The sequence below is a fragment of the Haematobia irritans genome, chromosome 4 (assembly GCF_050003625.1).
Source record: "Haematobia irritans isolate KBUSLIRL chromosome 4, ASM5000362v1, whole genome shotgun sequence".
In the NCBI taxonomy this organism is placed as follows: Eukaryota; Metazoa; Arthropoda; class Insecta; order Diptera; family Muscidae; genus Haematobia; species Haematobia irritans.
This window is the reverse complement of record NC_134400.1, coordinates 175,376,599-175,400,767: the sequence shown is the minus strand read 5'-3', so window position 1 is coordinate 175,400,767 and position 24,169 is coordinate 175,376,599. Positions and strand designations below refer to the sequence as shown.

At 33.7% G+C, this 24,169-nt stretch overlaps 1 protein-coding gene across 1 annotated transcript in view; it reads right to left on the bottom strand.

Annotated features, from left to right (window-relative positions):
* ago (F-box and WD-40 domain protein 7) overlaps positions 1 to 16,823 on the bottom strand; it is a 38,692-nt gene extending 21,869 nt beyond the window's left edge. The window contains exon 1 of the mRNA XM_075308409.1: positions 16,652 to 16,823. The gene's annotated coding sequence lies outside the window, so the exon portion shown is untranslated. The remainder of the gene's footprint in view (positions 1 to 16,651) is intronic.
* Positions 16,824 to 24,169: the final 7,346 nt, after the last annotated feature.

Below are 24,169 nucleotides of genomic sequence, written 5' to 3'. Positions count from 1 at the left end.
ATTAGATTCAGAAAACCACGCACAACTGAAATAAGCAATAGACTCCTTCCATATATTAATATTTTGAAAGTTGAAAAACATCACTGATCAAAATGAATTGGACGAAAGCATTAAAACTGATCAAAGTGTATACTTGTATAGCGGTTCATAATGGTGAGTACTAAGTTCGAGTTTTGCCGCTAATGTGAAAACTATATCAGTAAACAAGGCATACAATTATGCATATTTGCTGCAAATTTTATTAGAACTTGATGGGGAATAGACAAAAGCAAATTTTCACAAAGTTTGTATTCCTTAAAATGAATTACTTAAGAAAAGTAATTATGAAAAATGGTAATTTTAGCAGCTAAACTCGATCTTAATACCCACGTTAACTTCTTAAAATTCAATTCACAAATACATCTTCGGAAGTTTTTTTTTTTTTTTTTTTTTTTTTTTTTTTTTTTTTTTTTTTTTTAGTAGAGCGTTTAATCGATTTTGTGATGGAAGGTGGTATGTTAGAATTTATAATATATTTTTGGTGCTTTTTGGCCTTGGGGTGTTGGCAACACTGTTTGTACTAAAGGGTGATTCTTTTGAGGTTAGGATTTTCATGCATTAGTATTTGACAGATCACGTGGGATTTCAGACATGGTGTCAAAGAGAAAGATGCTCAGTATGCTTTGACATTTCATCATGAATAGACTTACTAACGAGCAACGCTTGCAAATCATTGAATTTTATTACCAAAATCAGTGTTCGGTTCGAAATGTGTTTCGCGCTTTACGTCCGACAAATTTTGTTCAGCGATGAGGCTCATTTCTGGTTGAATGGCTACGTAAATAAGCAAAATTGCCGCATTTGGAGTGAAGAGCAACCAGAAGCCGTTCAAGAACTGCCCATGCATCCCGAAAAATGCACTGTTTGGTGTGGTTTGTACGCTGGTGGAATCATTGGACCGTATTTTTTCAAAGATGCTGTTGGACGCAACGTTACGGTGAATGGCGATCGCTATCGTTCGATGCTAACAAACTTTTTGTTGCCAAAAATGGAAGAACTGAACTTGGTTGACATGTGGTTTCAACAAGATGGCGCTACATGCCACACAGCTCGCGATTCTATGGCCATTTTGAGGGAAAACTTCGGAGAACAATTCATCTCAAGAAATGGACCGGTAAGTTGGCCACCAAGATCATGCGATTTGACGCCTTTAGACTATTTTTTGTGGGGCTACGTCAAGTCTAAAGTCTACAGAAATAAGCCAGCAACTATTCCAGCTTTGGAAGACAACATTTCCGAAGAAATTCGGGCTATTCCGGCCGAAATGCTCGAAAAAGTTGCCCAAAATTGGACTTTCCGAATGGACCACCTAAGACGCAGCCGCGGTCAACATTTAAATGAAATTATCTTCAAAAAGTAAATGTCATGGACCAATCTAACGTTTCTAATAAAGAACCGATGAGATTTTGCAAATTTTATGCCCCGTGTAAAAATTGAGAGATCTAATCATGTCTAATAATATCAATGTATATATAATTATATCTGCTCAGATATGGTTGTAGATATAAATAGACCTACGGAGATATGTTATGTATAGTGTTATATATGATTAGATCTGATTCAAGATCTAATTATATATGTTGTTATATCTATTTATATCAGTCATATCTGGTAAGATCTAATTGTATATCTTCATATATGACATCATATCTAATTATATATACTATATATAGCTGCATATCTAATTATATATCGCATTAAATCATGAACCAGTTCTGTAACACGGATAAAAAAATATTTGTATATGTTTGTGTTTAAAAATAATGTGTTTGTTACGAGAATATTAACGTGATATACTTGGTTACATGCACGTATATTTGGTCGCACATCAAAACAAGTGGTGAACATAACCAAACAATCTTTATATGTTGCGACAGTTTCAAGAAACCCTTTTAAATATCATTCATAAAATGCTTAACTTTCAGACACAACTGTCTTTTTGTTTTCAAAAATGTCACCCCATAACTATCACCATTAGCAACGCCTGTTGTTATTAAATTTGAAAAAAAAAATATATCAAATATTTGATAATACGAGTTTGATATTTTTATTTTATATAAAAATCTAATGTCTTCTCATTTTTCGAGGAAGATAAAAGAGTAAGAGAAGCTGTGATAAGGTAAGTTTATTGTTTTGTTGCTTATTTTATATATTGATGAAATGTTTCTTTACAGATGATATGTATTGGGAACAACATATATTGTCGTGCCATCATTCACAACATGGCATTTGGGACGTCCCACAAGGCTTCGCATGTGGCTCGCAAGTTGCTGGAAGGCGTATTCAAACGAAATGTACCTCACGACAACCCCCAATGGCACAGGGTTTGGAGAGACAGTTAGAACCCGTTTTTGCCCAAAATCACAGGGCCAGAGAAGCTATTGTTGGTAAGTATCCCCTTATACCAAATCTATAAGTTTCAAATTAACTGATAAATCTTTTACTGTCTTTAGATTTTTCATTCCGGGTTGCGAATGAGCAGAATTGGGAGTCGCAATCGAAAAAAGACGTGGAGAGGGCAATGTCCCAACGTCTTGGCGAGATCCAACGACAAAAGTAGTAAATAGACCACTATTGTTTAACTTTTTCGTTTTTTGATTTTTTGTTTTTAATGAATTCTAAAACTTAAGTTACTTAACATACATAAAATGTACGATCTCAATAGTAATTTAAATAATACAGATTAACCATTATTAATATAGTATATTATATAATTCGTTTTATTAAATAGGGTAATATTATATGTAACGGGGAAGTGTTACAATTTGTAGATAAAATTATATATAATTAGATATATTAACATCTAATTATATCAGATTAGATATAATTAGATGTGGGCCAAATTTGAGATCTGGTCAGATCTAAATCCTTTAGATTTAGATCTGATCAGATATTACCATTTTTCGGATCTGACCATATCTGCCTAGATATACTACCGTATCTAATCAGATATGACGGCAGATCTAATAATATCTGGTCAGATCCACCAATTTTTACACGGGGCGTTTTTTTAAAAAAAAAAGTTATCAAGCTCTTAACAAATCACCCTTTATTATGCAAGGGAGCTAAATGAGGAGAATAAGGTGGGTGGTCAAGCAACTCGTACTTTAATTCGTTGATTTTAGCCATTGTTAAAACACTCTTGTGCGCTGGTGCGTTGTCTTGATGAAAAATTATTTTTTCGTATATGCTGCATGCTAAGACAACTACTGTGCATATAAAGGACTAAAGGCCAATACTATAGTTCCGATTTCGTGTTGAAAATCACTTGAATTTCACGTTTCCTTTTTTTAATAACTAAAAATATAAGTGATAACAGACATATTCCTTTTAAGTCTTGACAAAAACTGTGTATATGAAAAAAAAAATCGTACGTATGAATTGAAATTATCGGTATCAAAATTAATTATTTTAAAGAAGTAACCGCCAAAATGGATCATAGCCTTACTTATTTTTTTTTATCGATGATACTACGTACAAATTTCTTTCCAGTAAAGTTGTGTTTTTATCATCTGGGATATGTTTGTCCCAAAATATACAAAAAAATTGGAAAACCCTTAAATGTCAGGTGTGATGATACCTACTTACAATACGAGTACGCACATTCCCCATAAAGTTAATGTCACTCCTCCTATGCGTATCTTACTGCAAACATCCTATGCAAACTTCATGGGAAAGATTTTCCCAGAAAGGAGATAGCTAAATAAAACACATGTAACCATTAACCAGCAGTATGTCATTTCAAAGATTCGATCCTCAATATCTACTGTAAAGCATAACAAATTTGCAATCAATAGGAGGGAGAGGATTCCTCAAAATATATTCATTTTACATAATATCATCTTGAATAAAAAGAACAAACAAAAATATAAAAACTCAAAACACACAGACAAAAGTGAACAGCAGTTACATACACTCTCACACAGAACACGATCATCAGTCCATCTTAACAAAACATGACTACAGCAAATGTGTGTATGTGTGTGTGTTTTTACGAAATAAAGGAAATTCCCATAACACATTTCATTCTTTTACAAGGAGGAGCAATGAGCTGTCACACAATCAAGATGAACAACTACGGTTGGCATAGTGAGCGAACTTACTACCTAAGAAAGAGTGGTGCCAATTAAGATTTCTCACGAAAATAAATATCAATATATTCGTTTAAAAGAGTTTTTTGTCCAAAATTTATTACATTATTTATCGAGTCGAATCCACAGCTAGATTCCATACAAAATTTTGGTTTAACTTCCGGCTAAGTGCAACCATTTTATTATCGATTATCGATTTACATACACAGTTACAACATATAACTATTCACTATTCCATATCGACTCTTCTTGAACAAAATAAAAAGTATAATTTTCTATAGAAATAAATTCTATAATTTTCTATAGAAATAAAATTTTGAAAAAATTTTCTAGAGAAATAAAATTTTCTAGAGAAATAAAATTTTGACAAAATTTTCTGTAGAAATAAAATTTTGACAAAATTTTCTGTAGAAATAAAATTTTGACAAAATGAAATAAAATTTTGACAAAATTTTCTTTAGAAATAAAACTTTGACAAAATTTTCTTTAGAAATAAAATTTTGACAAAATTTTCTATAGAAATAAAATTTTGACAAAAATTTCTATAGAAATAAAATTTTGACAAAAATTTCTATAGAAATAAAATTTTGACAAAATTTTCTATAGAGATAAAATTTTGGCAAAATTTTCTATAGAAATAAAATTTTGACAAAATTTTCTATAGAAATAAAATTTTGATAAAATTTTTTATAGAAATAAAAATTTGAAAAAATTTTCTATAGAAATAAAATGTTGACAAAATTTTCTATAGAAATAAAATTTTGACAAAATTTTCTATAGAAATAACATTTTGAAAAAATGTTCTATAGAAATAAAATTTTGACAAATTTTTTCTGTAGAAATAAAATGTTTTTTATAGAAAAAAAATTTTGACAAAAATTTTTATAGAAATAAAATTTTTCATAGAAGATTTTTATACCCTTCACCACTACTGTGGTACAGGGTATAATAAGTTTGTGCATTTGTATGTAACGCCAAGAAGGAGTAATCATAGACCAACCTTTTAGTATACGGATCGGCTTAGAATTAAATTCTGAGTCGATTTAGCGATGTCCGTCTGTCTGTCTGTTGATGTATTTTTGTGTGCAAAGTACAGTTCGCAGTTTTAGTCCGATTGTCCTAAAATTTGGTATAGGGTCCTGTTTCGGCTCAAAGACGATCCCTATTGATTTTGGAAAAAATCGGTTCAGATTTAGATATAGCTGCCATATATATTTTTCACCGATCTGGTCATAATTGGCGTGTATATCAACCGATCTTCCTCAAATTCCGTACATCCGAATATTTTATGAGTCTCGAAAAACTTGCAAAATATCAGCCAAATCGGTTCAGATTTAGATATAGCTCCCATATATAGCTTTCGCCCGATTTACACTCATTTGCCCACTGAGGCCAATTTCTGGCTCCGATTTACTTGAAATTTTGCATAGGGAGTAGAATTAGCATTGTAACTATGCGTGCCAAATTTGGTTGAAATCGGTTCAGATTTGGATATATCTCCCATATATAGCTTTCGCCCGATTTACACTCATATGACCACAGAGGCCAATTTTTAACTCCGATGTAGTTGACATTTTGCACAGGGAGTAGAATTAGCGTTGTAGCTATGCGTGCCAAATTTGGTTGACATCGGTCCAGATATAGATATAGCTCCCATATATATGTTTTTCTGATTTCGACAAAAATGGTCAAAATACCAACATTTTCCTTGTTAAATCGCCACTGCTTAGTCGAAAAGTTGTAAAAATGACTCTAATTTTCCTAAACTTCTAATACATATATATCGAGCGATAAATCATAAATAAACTTTTAGGAAGTTTCCTTAAAATTGCTTCAGATTTAAATGTTTCCCATATTTATACCCTTCACCACTACTGTGGTACAGGGTATAAGTTTGTGCATTTGTATGTAACGCCAAGAAGGAGTAATCATAGACCAACCTTTTAGTATACGGATCGGCTTAGAATTAAATTCTGAGTCGATTTAGCGATGTCCGTCTGTCTGTCCGCCTGTCTGTCTGTTGATGTATTTTTGTGTGCAAAGTACAGCTCGCAGTTTTAGTCCGATTGTCCTAAAATTTGGTATAGGGTCCTGTTTCGGCTCAAAGACGATCCCTATTGATTTTGGAAAAAATCGGTTCAGATTTAGATATAGCTGCCATATATATTTTTCACCGATCTGGTCATAATTGGCGTGTATATCAACCGATCTTCCTCAAATTCCGTACATCCGAATATTTTATGAGTCTCGAAAAACTTGCAAAATATCAGCCAAATCGGTTCAGATTTAGATATAGCTCCCATATATAGCTTTCGCCCGATTTACACTCATTTGCCCACTGAGGCCAATTTCTGGCTCCGATTTACTTGAAATTTTGCATAGGGAGTAGAATTAGCATTGTAACTATGCGTGCCAAATTTGGTTGAAATCGGTTCAGATTTGGATATATCTCCCATATATAGCTTTCGCCCGATTTACACTCATATGACCACAGAGGCCAATTTTTAACTCCGATGTAGTTGACATTTTGCACAGGGAGTAGAATTAGCGTTGTAGCTATGCGTGCCAAATTTGGTTGACATCGGTCCAGATATAGATATAGCTCCCATATATATGTTTTTCTGATTTCGACAAAAATGGTCAAAATACCAACATTTTCCTTGTTAAATCGCCACTGCTTAGTCGAAAAGTTGTAAAAATGACTCTAATTTTCCTAAACTTCTAATACATATATATCGAGCGATAAATCATAAATAAACTTTTACGAAGTTTCCTTAAAATTGCTTCAGATTTAAATGTTTCCCATATTTTTTTTACTAAAATTGTGTTCCACCCTAGTGCATTAGCCAACTTAAATTTTGAGTCTATAGATTTTGTAAAAGTCTATCAAATTCTGTCCAAATTGAGTGATATTTAAATGTATGTATTTGGGACGAACCTTTATATATAGCACCCAACACATTTGACGGATGTGATATGGTATCGAAAATTTAGATCTACAAAGTGGTGCAGGGTATAATGTAGCCGGCCCCGCCCGACTTTAGACTTTCCTTACTTGTTTTGTTTGGTAGTGTTTTGGTAGAATTTTCTCCGGGCACGTGACACGATTCTCATAAGAATGTATAATAAAAAATCGTACTGAACTATCTTCAGTTCCACTAGACCCGAGTCAAAAACCAATATGTCATGTATTTATGTTGTCATATTTTTATCGCCGGTAACGATTTGTGACATTATTCGGTATTTTCCACAACATTATTAACATAAATGAATAAAATAGACGGAACATCCTTGAAGACTACAAAAAAAGAGTGGATTAACCGAAATGAAACGAAAAGTCTATCGTTGGCCAATAACATTATTTTGTAACATGCTTGATATGTTCTTCCTTAATTGAAAAGATTCTGCTGCATCTAAAACAACAATTTTACATTATATGAAAAGTGTACAAATTTCCGAACAGTATTTCAATTTATGCAAAAAATGTACAAATACTTGACAATGTTAACAATTAATTTTTTCTGTGATAAGTAGTAGTAGTAGTAATATTCAATTTTTTAACTTCATTCTAAATTTTTCTTTGAACCATCTACCTGAGCCGTCAATCTGCAGAATAATGTCAAGGCTACATTTTCACATTCATCTTTGAACAATCATAGGAAATATGACCTGTGAAACTCAGCTCGACCAGGAAATATGAGATTTTTCTTCTGTAAGGCTTGCAGAATGACCACGAACTCTGCGAAATATAACACACTCAGTTTTCCGCACATTTAAGCAGGTATTATTTTCACAACACCAAACAGAAATACTTCCAGTATCAGCATCAAGTTCTCGAATGCTGGATAACATCTGTATAGACTCCAATCTCTGAAAACTGAACCAAATGTCATGACATACTCGTACAACAAAAAAGGAAAGGGGCTTTTGGGAACATTGCGGGACACCATACTATATTGCATGGGTCTAAAAACTATATTTCTAGTTTAGGTTATAAAAATAACTGTTAAATTACCTATAATCAAGCTAAACTTTATGAAAATTTTATGACTTACCGCTACTAAGTGTACTGAAAATTGTGACTACCACGTGACTAGATTTCTTTCTTGCCCTTGTTGTCATATAATTAATCATCTTAAAAATTTCGTATATTTTAACTTCAAATATTGATTTATTTTCTAATGTATGTTCGGTAGGCGTTCAATTCCTGGCACTGCAAAAAATATTTAATTTAAAATCCAAAATGGTTTCATCACGAATCGACTGCTTCATTTCTCAGCAGTGGTAAAATTCCAAATATCCGATTTTCAAATATAATTTCAGACCAGAGAATGCATCCGCCGAGTCGCTCCGCCGACCATTTTTGTCCAGTCGACGCCGCCGACGAATATGTCGACTCATCTCAAATTTAGCTGTCAATTAATCAATATATCTATTTAAATCAGACTTTTTTTAAATTGTTGTATTTTTTTTTCCAAAATTTTGAACCTTCCACCCACAATCAATCAATTTCAAGCTGCTATAATAATTTTGCAAAAATTTAAATAAGAAAATTTGAATGCAATGTAAATTTGATTGATAGATTGGTTGTACAACTAATCTCATTACCATTCGAATAACCTCAAAATTTATTATACCCTGCTCCACACTGTGGAACAGGGTATTATAAGTTAGTGCATATGTTTGCAACACCCAGAAGGAGACGAGATAGACACATGGTGTCGTTGGCAAAAATGCTCAGGGTGGGCTCCTGAGTCGATATAGCGATGTCCGTCTGTCCGTGAACACATTTTTGTAATCAAAGTCTAGGTCGCAGTTTTAGTCCAATCGACTTCAAATTTGGCACAAGTATGTGTTTCGGCTCAGAATAGATCCCTATTGATTTTGGAAGAAATCGGTTCAGATTTAGATATAGCTCCCATATATATATTTCGCCCGATATGGACTTATATGGCCCCAGAAGCCAGAGCTTTACCCTAATTTGCTTAAAATTTTGCACAAGAAGAACAATTAGCACTATAGTCAAGTGTGCCAAATTTTATTGAAATCGGTTCAGATTTAGATATAGCTCCCTGTTGTACTCCTATTACCATTAATAAAAGCTCAATTTGTGGGTTAAACAAAATAGCTACAAACTTTTATTTCACAAGAAAGTAAAAACTAAAAAACTCGCGCTTCGGCGGGAAGAAACTTATATCCAAAAAGAGATAGAGAAAAAAACAAAAATTGTGTATATGCATCCTTGTCATATACGGCGATGCCAGATCAGTGTGAAGTAGTGTTGCCCCCAACATCTCCCTGTTTAAGTCCTGGATAGGGGTTCCACAGGATGTCTCCTAGAGGTAATTCGTTGAGGAGCAAAATGAGGTGATGATGGAGGTGTTTCAAACTCCTCATTGGAGGGCGTTGTAATTTGGAATTCTTCGAGTAGGACATCTAATGGAATTCTTGCCTCAGATCTTGGGTTGTCCTGGTGAGTTTCTCTAGATCGCAGCTGATCCGCATGAGCTCGCACAAGAATGTTCCTGTCCTCAACTTGAATTAGGGTGTTGTACGTTACATTTCCAATTTTCTCGATAATTTCCCCTGGCACCCAGTAAAATTTATTTCCTTTAAAATGTTTGGCGAATACCAGTTCTCCGTGTTTGAAACGTCTATTACGTGTGCCATGTTTACGGTTATATTGTTCCTCCATTCGTACATCTCTCTCCTGGCTGGCGACTTGAGGCTTCAGAATGAGATCGAACACTGTTCTCATTTTTCTACCCAAGAATGCTTCAGCCGGTGATAGTCCGTTGGGTGAATTTGGATTGGGGGTGGAGCGATAAACCTCCAGAAAGGTTTGAAGAGCCTCTGGTGCCTTCTCTTCCCCTTCTGCCTTTTTCAATGCACGTTTGAGTGTATCTACAAACCTCTCCGCTTGACCATTGGAGCTGGGGTGATAACGGACGGTTCTGGTATGTTCAATACCCCTGTGGTTGCACCAATCCTCAAACTGTGTCGAGCAGAATTGCGTCCCATTGTCCGATACTATTTGCGATGGGTTTCCAAATAGTGCGCAAAAATTCGTTAACAATTTCAATGTTGCTGTTGTCGATATTGATGAAGTCTCTAGAATAGCTGGGTATTTAGAGTGTGCGTCTATTATGATGAGGTAGTATACACCATTTACTGGTCCAGCATAATCAATATGGACACGTTCAAGAACTCTGGTTGTGGTAGGCCAAGGACAGAGATTTGTTTTTATTGGGCTCTTGGCTGCGAGTTGACAGTTGCCACATTTCCTACTGTTTTCCTCAATGTCCTTATCGACGTTTGGCCAATAAACGTAACTACGAGCGATGGATTTACTCCGTTCAGCTGCAATGTGTCCACGGTGAAGTTGTTTAATAACTCGTTTTCTATATATTTCAGGGATGATTACTCGAGAATTCAGCATCAGGCAGCCATCGACGTTAGAAATTGATTCCATACGGTTAAAATACGGAATTATAGAAGAATCAATGTCCTTTTTGTTATGTGGCCACCCGTTTTCCACGTAGTCTGCAACGATTCTTAGAATTGAGTCCTTTTTTGTAGCTTCAACTATCATATTGAAATTCACGGGAAGTGTACAAACAGCTTCGTTTATGTCGTAGCGAATGTCGCTTTCTTGAGTGATGGATGCTATAATATACTCATCCGATGGTTTCTCGTGTGTACTAATCAATCTTGACAAAACGTCGGCATGACCGAATTCATTAGTACTTGTGTACTTTATATCAAAGTCATACGTTAGGAGAATCAAAGCCCATCTTTGTAGACGATTAGCTGTGTACACGGGAATACCTTTCTTAGAACCAAAAATCGTAAGCAAAGGCTTGTGGTCCGTGTAAAGCGTAAACTTACGACCAAAGACCATTTTGTGAAAACGCTGGACTGCAAACACTAAAGCTAACCCTTCTTTTTCGATTTGGCTATAGTTCCTTTCCGTAGGTGTTAGTGATCTTGATACATGCTGAATGGCTTTGATAGAGTTGTCCGGATATTTGTGGTATATGACTGCACCAATACCATGCGATGATGCGTCTGCGGCGATGTGTATCGGCAGGTTCGGATCGTAATGCGTCAAAAGTAGATCGGATGTTAAAATTCGTTTAAATTCATCGAGAGACCTCTGACACTCCGTCGTCCATGAGAATTTGCTATCCTTTTTCAAAAGATCGTCGATTGGCTTCCGAAGTTTTCTCATGTTGGCCACGTATTTTCCGTAGTGGTTAATGGAACCTAATAGTGACCTGGCTTCCGAAACGTTTTGTGGAATTCTGAGATCTTGAATTGCTCGGATTTTCTCTGGGTCTGGGCGAATGCCTTCTTTGTCAACAATCTGACCAAGATATTTGATCGATGTCTTGAAGAATTGACATTTTTCGAATTTAAGACGAAAGCCAAAATCTTGAATTTGTTGTAATAATAAATTCAAATTATCTTTGTGTTCCTCTAATGATCTACTTGCCAGAACAATATCATCTATATAAGCCTTAGCTCCTTCAATACCTGTGCACAGCTGGTCCATAATACGCTGGAAAGCTCCAGGGGCGGATTTTATTCCCGGTGTGAGGCGATTGAATCTGTACAAGCCTTTGTGAGTATTTATCGTCAATAAATCTTTGCTCTCATCATCCACTTCTACTTGCAGATAGGCATCTGAAAGATCCAAGTGGCTAAATATGATGCAGCCGTGACAGTCAGCGAGAATTTCTTCAGGTGTTGGCAGTGGGTATTGGTTTGGCTCAATTGAATTGTTTAGACCAGTGGAATAGTCCGCACATATACGAATCTTACCATTCCTCCTACTGACCACTATCGGCGCGGCGAATTTTGAAGAATTTACTGGTGTGATTATACCCGCATTCTCGAGTCTGTCCAACTCCGTCTCAATTTCAGTTCTCACAGCGTAAGGAACTGGACGCTTAGCCACGTATGTCTCCTTTGCGCCTGGAAGCAGTTTTATATGGACCTTTATCTTGGTGCAGAGTCCAAGAGAGCTGTTGTCAAACACACATCCGAATTTTTCTTTCATGGTGGTGATGTAATCATCGTTAGTAATTTTGCGACACCAGGCAGATATTGGTTTGTCCCACAGTTGGAAATGTTCAATCCAATCGATGCCCAGTATGTTGAGATTGTCGATTTCCGTTATATAGCATTGCAGGCATAAGGTCGTGTCAGCCACTGTGACGTTGCACTCGCATTTTCCAATGATATTTATGCTATTGCTGTTGACATCAGTAGCAGTGTCGTTAGTCTTGTATATATTTGGCTTACCAATCGAATTCCAGGTAGAACGAGATATAATGGAGACGTCGGATGCAGTGTCAATCTGCAACGTTACAGCTGTTCCGTTGATTTCAATGCTGATATATTTTCTCAAATTTTTAACCTGCATCCTCTTTGAAGAGAAGACAGCTCTCGCATTGAATTTCGTTTTCTCTGACTTTGGCGTGACTTTCGATGGGTTTCCTCGTTTGGCACTGGCACAATAATTATCCTTATGGCCTATTTGTTGACACTTTGAGCACTTGTGAGATAGAAATGGGCAAAACTTAGCGTAGTGCATTTCACCGCAAAGCCAGCAGGGTGTTTTTGGAGTTTTATTGGACTGCTTCTGTTTCTTGCATGACTTACTAACAGCACAAATGCTTTTTGTCTGATGTTCAATAAGCGTGTTGTCCATCTTCAAATCCAAAATTCTTTGCGTCTCGTCCACCAGTGTGTCAAGCGTTGTTGAATCTTTGGCCTCGTCTAACAACTTGAGTAATCGTAGGCGGATGTCATTATCGCGACTGGATTTTAGGCCTAAGACGTATATTAAGCATTTGAATTGATCAACATGCATTTCCCTTAGCTTGAAGAGTTCGCATTGTAAATTAACTCTGCCTGCGTATTCTTTAAAATCCTCACTTTCTTGCTTGGTCATCTGCAAGCATTTGTAGCGTTGTGATACCTCGGTTTCCACTTTACCAAAGAGTTTGTTCAGTCTCTCTATGGTGTCTTTCAGTGACATATCTGCTGGATTCTTAGGCAATACGTAATTCCTGAATCTCTCGTGCACGGTGTTAGACATTTTCCTCCACAACAAGGCAACTTTGTCGTGTTCCTCCAAAGTGAGTGCTTCTTTTTCAAAAACATGTACATAGCGATTGTACCATGCCTGAAAAATTAGTCCACTTTCCGGCTCATAGACAAAGTCCGACATGGAATGTGCGAGAGATTCCATTAGTGCCGCTTTTGAAGTGCTGGGACTTGGTATATTTCCATCAGATCTAGTAGTACCTTGCAATTTGAGAAGTTCGGTCAATTGTTGCAGGAGTTGTGTTTGCATGCTCATTGCCGCTTGTTGCTCAGTTAACAATTTTTCGATTTTCTCGTCCGACATGTTCACTTGCTTATTGATGTTTGCTATTTGATGTTTTGTAGATTATTCGTTCACCGTCCTCGTCGCCAGTTGTTGTACTCCTATTACCATTAATAAAAGCTCAATTTGTGGGTTAAACAAAATAGCTACAAACTTTTATTTCACAAGAAAGTAAAAACTAAAAAACTCGCGCTTCGGCGGGAAGAAACTTATATCCAAAAAGAGATAGAGAAAAAAACAAAAATTGTGTATATGCATCCTTGTCATATACGGCGATGCCAGATCAGTGTGAAGTAGTGTTGCCCCCAACACTCCCATATATATCTTTCGCCCGATATGGACTAATACGATCTCAGAAGCCAGAGTTTTACCCCAATTTGGTTGACATTTTGCACAGGGAGTAGAATTAGCATTGTAGCTATGCGTGCCAAATTTGGTCGAAATCGGTTCAGATTTAGATATAGCTCCCATATATAGCTTTCGGCCGATTTACACTCATATGACCACAGAGGCCAATTTTTTGCTCCGATTTAGTTGAAATTTTGCACAGGGAGTAGAATTAGCATTGTAGCTATGCGTGCCAAATTTGGTTGAAATCGGTCCAGATTTAGATATAGCTCCCATATATAGCTTTCGCCCGATTTACACTCATATGACCACAGAGGCCAATTTTTAACTCCGATTTAGTTGAAATTTTGCACAGAGAGTAGAATTAGCATTGTTGCTATGTGTGCCAAATTTGGTTGAAATCGGTTCAGATTTAGATATAGCTCCCATATATATGTTTTTCTGATTTCGACAAAAATGGTAAAAATACCAACATTTTCCTTGTAAAATCGCCACTGCTTAGTCGAAAAGTCGAAAAAATTACTCTAATTTTCCTAAACTTCTAATACATATATATCGAGCGATAAATCATAAATAAACTTTTGCGAAGTTTCCTTAAAATTGCTTCAGATTTAAACGTTTCCCATATTTTTTTACTAACATTGTGTTCCACCCTAGTGCAATAGCCGACTTAAATTTTGAGTCTATAGATTTTGTAGAAGTCTATCAAATTCTTCCAGATAGTTATATTTAAATGTATGTATTTGGGACAAACCTTTATATATAGCCCCCCAACACATTTGACGGATGTGATATGGTATCGAAAATTTAGATCTACAAAGTGGTGCAGGGTATAATATAGTCGGCCCCGCCCGACTTTAGACTTTCCTTACTTGTTTTATAATGGATAATTGTCCTCCGCCGAATGGACAAATTTATATCGGCTTAACCGTCAAGCCGCCGCCGACAAAAATGGGTCGGCTTCATTCTGTTTCATGCTATAGAATTTTGAAAAACCAGCAGCGATCGGAACTTCAATTCTCATCAACAATCGACTATATGTCGCCGATTCCTGGGAAATGCAATAAATTCTTTCTGAACGCATCAAACGCCAATTCTATCCTGCCAGCATTTGGTTCCATTTAATCCTCAACCCTACCACAGATTCGTAAGTGACACTACAACAATCGCCAACGGTGATGGGGAAGCATATCATGAAAGTATTTTGTCATCAATATTGTTACAAGAGCCATTATATATTTTGTGAAACACTATGCGCAACTAGCTTATAATTTATTTAAATAAAAACGAGAATGAAGTATTGAAAACATAGTTAACATATTACGCTTAAAATGGAAAAGGTATATTGGTGAACAATTTTCGACTTTCCAAATGGAATAAAGTGAGTTTATCAGATATTTTTCCAAACACACTGCCTCCATCAAGAGCATCAGCCGAAAATAGCAGAATTGCAACTTATCAATCAACATAATTCATTTTTTAAGGCACTATGTTCAATGTGTTTTTATTCGTATTAATGCTATACCTGGAATAATTTATACATTTTTATTCAAATTAATAAACATCTAAACAATCGCATTTTACTTGACCACAATGATTATTTTACAAATATCATAAAATGCACTTTTTCTAATAGTTTGAAGGGGCTCTCATTGGCGTCGTTCTAAATTGATCTAAAAAGGTACTTAATAATTGCACTCATGCAATGCATTTTTGTAATGAATTGGCGTGGTACAACTTCTCAATAGTGACGGCGCTTTTCCGACGAGTTTTGGATATCGTATACGACTGTTTTTGGCGTGGTGGGGATTCTCAGAAGCGCCATCAAATTCAAAAAATGTTGGCTAGGTAGAGGCGATCAATATGAACATTAGTTGATAACACACTATCTGAATGGAAGAACCACCATACTCTATTTTGTATCCGTCACAATCTTGCATTAGCACACGTACCTCGTAATTTTTACAACATGCTCTTCTTGGTTATGTTTCTCATATTCCTATTGCTTCCACTATTCTACAATGTGGCAGGAAAGTCGAAAATTGTAATTTAAAAAATCGTTTAATCAAAACAACAATTTGTTGAAATGTGAACACCAAAAATTACCAAATTAGGATGAACCAGCTTAAAACAAATTTTAGTTGTAAATACACTACACGTCCGTAAACGTTAAATTGCAACGTATGATAAATACGCAGACATTTCTGGTACAAGAGAACTCTTCAAACAACGCTACACAAATTGAACTCTGCATAACCCCACAAATTTCCTTCAAGATAAGATTAACAACCAATTGACCACTGCAAAATATTGGAGATTAAGCTTTCTCATTCCTATAACCTTAGAAAATGTTAATCATTTACAGAACATGAACCGTAAACACCTGCAATGCAACACTGTGAGTCGTCTAAGTAAACATGGACACTACGCAACGCGACAAACTAAAGAGGGATAGCACAACCATTCATACATGAGTTAATTGTTACCCATATGACAATCAGGGGCATCCAAAAATATTTTTTCATTAAAAATATATATTATTACGCATAAATTCAATTTTTACCAACTTCCTCCTCTCGCACACAATTTTTGGAATCAAATGTAGATATTTAACTGCATACTAAGTTACAATTATTCGTAGCCATGCTTTTTGGAATCACTAGAAAAATTTGTTCTTGAATTATGAAATTTTCAATTTTCGGACTTCTCTTGTCTGTCGTCTTGAACAACACACACTGCAATTTCTATTAACAAGAAGCCACTCTTTCTATCTTACCTTGATTCGACAATGTTTGGTATGTCCTTAATATCCTTTGCAAATACAATTTTTCAGTGCTTTACCAGCTCTGTTTTAAGAAACTAAACGATTTTGCTCGAATTTTTTTTATTCTTTTTCTATATTTCTTGTACACTTTACTCCTCTAGTTGTCAACGAACAGCAGCAAAAATTGCAACCAGAAAACGAAGCCAACATTACTTTGTTAAAAACTTTCATAACGTCGTCGCCATTTTAGTTATGGCGACGGCTCAGCTTAGAGTTGCATTTTATATGACACTGCCTGATGCGTTTTACAGACTATCAGTTATTCCGGACGACAGTGCTCGTGTCGAACATATCCCATATATTGTGCACATTATATGTTAAGTCCGAAGGAGTAATCGATACTGCTGCATGTTTATGGGATCGATAACACATTTACCGATTATTTAGTCATCGCCGACAAGTCGTATCGATCCGGCACACTGTAAGATTCTTTACAAACACCGACATTCCGTCCGGAATAACTGATACTCTGTAAAGCGCATGAATTGAAAAACACAGGGACCATTATATTTAAGGTAGTGGCGTTAAGACAGCTGATTATAGTTATTATAATGCGCTTTAGAGACTATCAGTTATTCCGGACGGAATGTCGGTGTTGTAAAGAATCTTACAGTGTGTCGGATCGATACGACTTGTCGGCGATGACTAAATGATCGGTAAATGTGTTATCGATCCCATAAACATGCAGCAGTATCGATTATGCCTTCGGACTTAACTTATATTGTGCACAATATATGGGATATGTTCGACACGAGCACTGTCGTCCGGAATAACTGATAGTCTCCGAAGGCATAATCGATACTGCTGCATGTTTATGGGATCGATAACACATTTAGCGATTATTTAATCATCAACAAATTGTCGTATCGATTGGACACCCTGTTCAAAGAGCCATTTTATATTTTGTGAAACACCAAGCACAACTAGCTTCTTATAATTATTTAAATAAAAATGATAGTGAAGTGCTGAAAACATAGTTATTTCGCTTAAAATTGTGAAAGGTATATTGGTGAACAATTTTTGACTTTCCAAATGGAATAAAGTGATAGTTTTTCAAATATTTTTCCAGGCACGCTGCCTCAATTGGGAATAAAGGCACTGGCTGATAGACGCAACAACATGCAACTTGTAACTCAACATCAATCTTTTATTAATGCATAAAAATATGTTAAATGTGATGTGATAGTCGTATAAATGTTATATTTATGAGAATTTATAAATGTTTAATAAAATTAATAAACATCTAAATAATCGTGTTTTACTTGACCACATTGATTCTTTTACAACTATCTTAAAATGAACTTTGTCTGATTGTTTGAAGGGGCTCTTATTGGCGTCCTTCTAAATGTAACCAGAAGGGCACCTAATATTTGCACTCATGCGATACTTTTTTGTAGTAACTTGGCGTGGTACAACTTCTCAATAGTGACGGCGCTTTTCCGAGAAGTTTTGGATATCATATACGACTGTTTTCGACGTAGTGGGGATTCTCAGAAGCGCCCCCAAATTCAAAAAATGTTGGCAGGGATATGAATTAAACTGACGATGTGATGCACATTTTCATCCAGAAGTTGTTGATTTCAACAATTTGTTGTTTTTAACAATTTTAATTGGTTGCACTTGTAATGTTTCTGGAAACTTTTTCTTGTCGATAAGCCACTCATTTTTCATTGGTCAGCTTCTTATTGTTTGCAAGAATGTAGCATCCAAAGATTTTAGTTTTCTGCAAAGAGATTTAAATTTAGTGACTTCTTTAAAGTGTTGATTTAATTTTTCATATTGACGTACCAATTATTATAAACTATTTGAAGCAGTTCCAGTTAATTGTCCACCATTTTTCATTGGTCAGCTTTTTAATGTTTTCAAGAACGTAGAATCCATAATTTTAGTTTTCTGCAAAGAGATATACATTTAGTGACTTCCTTAAAGTTTTATTTCATTTTCACTTACCTATTTTTATAAACTATTTGGTTATTTGTCTAATGCGCTTTACAGACTATCAGTTATTCCGGACGGAATGTCGGTGTTTGTAACGAATCTTACAGTGTGTCGGATCGATACGACTTGTCGGCGATGACTAAATAATCGGTAAATGTGTTATCGATCCCATAAACATGCAGCAGTATCGATTATGCCTTCGGACTTAACTTATAATGTGCACAATATATGGGATATGTTCGACACGAGCACTGTCGTCGGGAATAACTGATAGTCTGTAAAGCACATAAAATTTTCCATTTTTTTTATTTCATGCAATTGACCACGAACTTCGTTGCACAAATAAGTATTGAAAACCACATGGTTTTTTCGTTGCATTTTAGGGTAGTGTTTTGTCAAAGTTTTCTCATATTATCTTCAACATCTTTTCATAGATTTCGTCAACATTTTGGCAAATTGGAAGTAGTTCGCAAATAATTTGAAGATGTATTGAAGATGAGCTATTTCAAGTCAAGTTGAATTTATGTTGAAAATTATATTTACCCTCAAATTGAAAAGTTGTTGCATTTGAAAAACGCCCATCCTGTGTGCATTTTAAGATAGCTATCTTAAAATGCAATTTCTCTGATTGTTTGAAGGGGCTCGTATTGGCTTCGTTCTAGATTTATTAAAAAAGGTACCTAATAATTGCACTCATGCGATACTTTTTTGTAGTAAAGGCCGGTACTCTGTTCTGTTTTCGCGTTGTAACTCCATACAAAACCAAAAAAACCAGACTATCAGTTATTCCGGACGACAGTGCTCGTGTCGAACTTATCCCATATATTGTGCGCATTATAAATTAAGTCCGAAGGCATAATCGATACTGCTGCATGTTTATGGGATCGATAACACATTTACCGATCATTTAGTCATCGCCGACAAGTCGTATCGATCCGACCCAATGTAAGATTCTTTACAAACACCGACATTCCGTCCGGAATAACTGATAGTCTGTAAAGCGCCTAAAACGGTGATGTATAGTCTGAACCTCCGATGATTCTTTACAAACCCAGAAATCAGCTGAACGGTGCTTCACACGAACATATTTAAATTGGCAACGCTACGAATGTTACGCATTGACGTTGCCGCCAGACGATTACCACTCTTTGTGGTTAGTCATCTTGCCGCCAAGAAGAAATATCAGATGATTGACTTTGTTTGCCTTAATATGTTTTTGTTTAGTTTGTTTTGGGAGTTGATGGTATATGCATAATTCGCGTGTATATTAAATGAATATATGTATGTCATACATATATTAATTGTTGTTATTTAATAGAATAATTTTAAACAGAGCATCTGTTAGTGAAAAAGCGTATAGTGTGGATTCAGTGCTTGCCATAAATTTCCCATATATTGTAATAAACCGTACTATTAGTTATAAAAATAGGTAGTTATATTTTTTCTCGTATTTAGATCATTGTCGGTTAAATTCAAATTCCATATAAATATTTTCTAGTTAATCATGGATACATTTGGTGAAGCTGTCCTTGGATACTTGGACAAGGGCATCGTTTTGATCGTTGCAGATTTATTAAGTTTAATTACGGTATCATCATGTTTGGTAATCAAAGTACCTCAAATAAACACAATTCGTGAGAACAAGTCATCCAAAGGTAAGGAAATTGAACAGTGAAATTCCCTACATATCATACATTACACTTTTGTATAATTGTTTTGGTCACATATTCATGATTTTATTCTACCCCCACTATCCCTCTGATATGAGTTATGTGTATGTAACGCCATGTAGGTGCAGTGAGGCCCACTCAAATTTAAAATTTGTTTTACGCAAATTTGGTAAAGGGCAAATTATTACAGATTTAAAATAACTTTCCATCTAATCGGTGTGATCGCAGAATGCGCTTTGAAATTTATATCGGCAAAGTATTTTTTGTGGACCTTTGACACATGTCTCTTGGCCAGTCATGTCATGTGCCTTAATCCGTAAATTCTAAAATTAGAATTAAATTAGATTTCTGCCAGAATGCGTATAACTTCCATTGACAAAAAATACTCTGGTTTTGGTCCATATTTTTTTTTTTTTGGTTTTTAACATACCTTCATGGATTCTGGTTTAGAAAAAAATTTTACGGACAAATGCTTTTGTCTCCGTCGAACATACAAATATTTTCAGTGGTGATTTAATATTGTAAGTCAATATAGCTGATAACATTTCTGAATTTCTAAAAAACTCTCTAAGGGGTATACAAATATGTTGACATGTCGTGCGGTTATAAAAATGAGACCCCTTATCATAAAATATGGGAAGAGGCGGGCAAAGTATTTTGCCCGAGTAGTTTCTTGAACAACAAAGTTTTTTCTTTGGAAAAAAATTGTGCTAGTCTTTGATCACGGTTGTATATAGATAGCATTTCAGTAATATACACATCACCATCTTATCGGAAATAAAGTATAAATAGGAAATATGTTTGTCATTTATTTTATTGATGTTAAAATTAATCATTTTTGTTGCCGTACCATCTATATGACTCATAAATAGATGAAATAATTGTAGTTTAGAGTTTTATTCGAAACATGGCATTTGCAAAAAAGTTTGAATTTCCATTATTGGTACCCTTATGGAGCTCTAGCTAGCCAAGACAATTTTCCATGGGTGCCAAAACAAAAAATTCAAGGGCCAAGGTCTGGTTGCCCCTGTAGCCACCATATAATCTGAATCTCCCTTTTGACTTTTATAGCATCTTCGTGCCTCAATTTTCATTCGATTTGCGTGAATGGAAGATATGCCAAATATTGTGCACCTAATGGTGTATATCTCGAATCAATATCCACATTTTATCCCTTTAAAAACTTCAGATTCATTTTTGATGAAGCTCCAATTTTTCCCCGGTTTGACTGAAACTTGAAATTAAGATTTTAGAGTTGGATATTATAGTTCCTTTAAGAGATCGCTCCTTTTAGTTCCGTTCCGTAATAGCAACTAGTTACTTAGTTCCTTTTGTAAATTTCGTTCCCCATGTCAGTGCCGCTTCTTTTCTTCTCAGATTTAGGTGAAATTCTTAATTATAAACTTTCCTCTGTTTCCGACTATGAGCTGATTCATAGTTCAACGCACAGCAAGTAACGAAATAGCTGAATAACATATATTGAAAAAAGGTTTCATAAAACGTAACAAGCAAATCTGGCAATAAATTTACGGGCTTTGTAAACACGCTTGCCACTAGTGTCAAAAATAATCTACCAAAATTTGAAGAACATTTTATCAAAAATCTACCAAATTTAAAAAAAAAAAATTATTTTGTAATTTTTGATAAATTTTTGGTGGTTAGTATGAAAACATATTTTTTCTTCGAAAAAATTTTATTCCTATAGAAAATTTTGTCAAGATTTTATTTCTATAGAAAATTTTGTCAAAATTTTATTTCATTTCATTTAATTTATTTAGACTTGTAATACAATAGCAGAACCCCCAGCCATAACAAACGATATGAATCTAAAAAAAAAATAGCAGTACGTATTAGAGACAAATGGTACCTATAGTAAGCAAATATTAGTAAAATTGAGATAAAAGTTATCAAATGTCATTCGAATAATAATTAAACAGTTTAAGGCGAAATACGTTATTAGAATGAGAAAAGACTCGTAGATCATAAGGCAAACAGTTCCAGCTACGTGCAATTCTAATTTCTAAAAAAATTTTTGTCAAAATTTTATTTCTATAGAAAATTTTGTCGAAATTTTATTTTTATAGAAAATTTGGTCAAAATTTTATTTCTATAGAAAATTTTGTCGAAATTTTATTTCTATAGAAAATTTGGTCAAAATTTTATTTCTATAGAAATTTTTGTCAAAATTTTTTTTCTATATAAAATTTTGTCAAAATTTTATTTCTATAGAAAATTTTGTCAAAATTTTATTTCTATAGAAAATTTTTGTCAAAATTTTATTTCTATAGAAAATTTGGTCAAAATTTTATTTCTATAGAAAATTTTGTCAAAATTTTATTTCTATAGAAAATTTTGTCAAAATTTTAATTCTATAGAAAATTTGGTCAAAATTTTATTTCTATAGAAATTTTTGTCAAAATTTTTTTTCTATATAAAATTTTGTCAAAATTTTATTTCTATAGAAAATTTTGTCAAAATTTTATTTCTATAGAAAATTTTGTCAAAATTTTATTTCTATAGAAAATTTTGTCAAAATTTTATTTCTATAGAAAATTTTGTCAAAATTTTATTTCTATAGAAAATTTTGTCAAAATTTTATTTCTATAGAAAATTTTGTCAAAATTTTATTTCTATAGAAAATTTTGTCAAAATTTTATTTCTATAGAAAATTTTGTCAAAATTTTATTTCTATAGAAAATTTTGTAAAAATTTTATTTCTATAGAAAATTTTGTCAAAATTTTATTTCTATAGAAAATTTTGTCAAAATTTTATTTCTATAGAATATTTTGTCAAAATTTTATTTCTATAGAAAATTTTGTCAAAATTTTATTTCTATAGAAAATTTTGTAAAAATTTTATTTCTATAGAAAATTTTGTAAAAATTTTATTTCTATAGAAAATTTTGTAAAAATTTTATTTCTATAGAAAATTTTGTCAATTTTATTTCTATAGAAAATTTTGTCAAAATTTTATTTCTATAGAAAATTTTGTCAACATTTTATTTCTATAGAAAATTTTGTCAAAATTTTATTTCTATAGAAAATTTTGTCAAAATTTTATTTCTATAGAAAATTTTGTCAAAATTTTATTTCTATAGAAAATTTTGTCAAAACTTTATTTCTATAGAAATTTTTTTCAAAATTTTATTTCTATAGAAAATTTTGTCAAAATTTTATTTCTATAGAATATTTTGTCAAAATTTTATTTCTATAGAAAATTTTGTCAAAATTTTATTTCTATAGAAAATTTTGTTAAAAATTTTATTTCTATAGAAAATTTTGTCAAAATTTTATTTCTATAGAAAATTTTGTCAAAATTTTATTTCTATAGAATATTTTGTCAACATTTTATTTCTATAGAAAATTTTGTCAAAATTTTATTTCTATAGAAAATTTTGTCAACATTTTATTTTTATAAAAAATTTTGTCAACATTTTATTTCTATAGAAAATTTTGTCAAAATATTATTTCTATAGAAAATTTTATTTCTATAGAAAATTTTGTCAACATTTTATTTCTATCGAAAATTTTGTCAACATTTTATTTCTATAGAAAATTTTGTCAACATTTTATTTCTATAGAAAATTTTGTCAAAATTTTATTTCTATAGAAAATTTTGTCAAAATTTTATTTCTATAGAAAATTTTGTCAAAATTTATTAAATATCAAGAATTCGACCAATCTACCAAACATTAAAAAATCTATCATTTTTTGGTAGAATTCCCCCCACTGTGGCTACCGTGCTTGTAAACCATATGGGACCATTTTTACGAAAGCTATCATTAAGCCCAAGAAAACGAAGAAACTGAACTGTATAACTAATGAAAGAGCTGGAACTAGCTCTCGTAGTTCCTTAAAGTGA